Source organism: Myotis brandtii, unplaced genomic scaffold (genome assembly GCF_000412655.1).
Source record: "Myotis brandtii unplaced genomic scaffold, ASM41265v1 scaffold49, whole genome shotgun sequence".
NCBI lineage: Eukaryota > Metazoa > Chordata > Mammalia > Chiroptera > Vespertilionidae > Myotis > Myotis brandtii.
This window is the reverse complement of record NW_005368707.1, coordinates 516,007-518,404: the sequence shown is the minus strand read 5'-3', so window position 1 is coordinate 518,404 and position 2,398 is coordinate 516,007. Positions and strand designations below refer to the sequence as shown.

At 41.0% G+C, this 2,398-nt stretch overlaps 1 pseudogene; it reads right to left on the bottom strand.

Annotated features, from left to right (window-relative positions):
- Positions 1–318: 318 nt before the first annotated feature.
- On the bottom strand, positions 319–1,404 carry LOC102242987 (annotated as a pseudogene).
- Positions 1,405–2,398: the final 994 nt, after the last annotated feature.

Genomic DNA, 2,398 nt, shown 5'->3' with positions numbered 1-2,398 from the left:
AAGATTCTTTTTGATGGCAAATTCATACTATTGATTCAGATTATGTTTAAAGTAAACTTAAGTGCTTAAGGTGTTTTGTTTGTTTGTTTTTCACATGAACACTTACTAAATCTGATTTTTTTAATAATAAAAATTAAGTTTTATTTTAAAAGGTAAAAATTTATACATTCTTATAAAAAGAAGTGGTAACATTTTAACCAATATAAAACATCACAGAATTCAAATCACAGTTTTGAGCTTCAAGATTCAAGTGTTGTATCCCATTAAGTAAAATGTGGTCAGTTTTAAGATAAAAATTCCTCCTCTAGATATCCTGTTTTCAATCAAGTCTTTCTTTATCACCATCATCTCACACAGTAGGATAGCTGGCCATGGTGGCGATTCCACAATGGTTGTTCCGGTCTTTGGCCATCTTTATGTAGCCATTCTTGCCCCAAGCTTCACCCCAGCTGTTCTTGACAATCCAATATTTATTGTTACTTGATTCTTCTCCTTCAAAGCCATAGCCAACCACAAGAATGCCATGATCTAGATCCATGCTGCTGCAGTGCCGCTCATAATAAATGCCATCTTCATAGAACTGGAAGCTAAGATGGCTTGCATCTATAGCCACCGAGATGGGCCCCACGGTTGCCATCACCTTCATGAGAGCAGTCTCCTGCTCAGGGATGTCCATGAAGCCAGTGTCATTGGCAACAGAGTCCTCAGGCCTGTATTTGCAGGGTCCAACCTTTACTTAATATGGATAGGACTCCTCTGAGTCCAGGCCACCGTTGGACTTCACATACTGGAAGGCATTATCCATTAGGCCACCATTGCAGCCCTCATTGCCTTGAGCCTGAGAGCAGTCCACAAGGTTCTGCTCACTCAATGAGATAAGTTTGCCAGTTTTCCGGAACATCTGTCCCTCAAGGGCACCCATTGCACTAAATGCCCAACAAGAACCACAGTGACCCTGGTACTTCACGGGGGTTACATAGCCTTCTTTTCGCCAATCCACAGTTGGGGGGATTTCAGCGAGGCAAGGTTCCTGGAACACTCTCCTTTTCTTGCACTTCTGGTTTTGATGGCCATTCATCACCTGCATGAATTCTTCGTTGGTCATGTCACCAAAAACATTCATTGCCAAGGTGAAGCTCTGTCTCCCTAGGTTGTATTCTTGGTTGTGCAAGTCATTTTCATATTCTTCTCCCACACCATTCTCCTTCATCTTTCTTCATTCAAGCCATATAGTTTTCTGTGTGTTGCCTTCCACCGGTGCCATCGTGCCTTTAAACTTCCATCAAGTTTTGGAGCAGCTGAAGATATTCCTAAGGGGCAATCAAGAAGAATGAAGGATTCATGTTTCAAAACCTTCGGGGGCGCAGCAGAGCAGGCGCAGTCAGCACGTGCGAGTCTAGGAGCTCCGACCTAAACCTGATTTTTTTATCAACCTGCCTTTCTGAGGTTGGGTTCTCACAATCTGAGTAAATTCATTATCCCTATTTAATCTCAACTTATTAGATTTCACCCAGCCCATCAGCATCTCTTTAGGCCCCACTGTTGTTGCTGCTATTTTCCAAACCATTAACTTGTCTAGGATTTATTATTTATACTCCAAGAAGTAATACCAAAAAGCAAACCACATATCAGTCTATTTTTTAGATTTGCTTCTCTTTATTTATTTTGTCATTATAATGTAGAAATTTCCTTTTACTCTGAGATGTCTTTTGATAATTCTTCACTTTTACTTACTGGCCCTTGGAAGATTTGAAATCTGTATTTCTAAAGTTCAGTGCACATATCTGGCTAGGCTCTGTAACCCTCTTCCTGACTGTTGCATAGTCAAACACAGCCACATCATTTTCTCCTCAGTTTCTCATCATTCCTGCATCTCCAATCAGCTATTCTTTGTTGAAGAGAATTAAGTCCACGACAACAGTTTCCCTCACTTCTCTTCTGACTTCTGAGAATTAAAATAGTCAGCATGATCTGCTTCCAGCTATGATGGAGTGAATGATATCAGATAAATCCCCCGCTGAGAACAACTATAAAAGCTGGATAGAATACAAAGGCCAACTGTTGGAAAGCACTGGATAGCAACCAAATCATCCATGGCTCCAAAGAGGCCAAGATCCTGAAGACATGAGAGATGCATTGAAATGTGCCTAATATTCTGTGCAAAATTTTCCCTAAGGCATTTTATGATTTCTCAATTTTTGCATATACAGACCTAATATTGCAGGTTGGGTCCCCTCAGATAAAGATTAGTAAGCACAGGGCTCATTAGGGGATGTTTTGGGAACAACCTCTGTGGAAAGGAAAAGGAGGCAGAGTTGTATTGCAGGCTCATCCTCTATTGACCCCACAGGCATCTCTAGAGCTAGAACAAAACTTCTAAGTTGTCCTGAATTGCTGC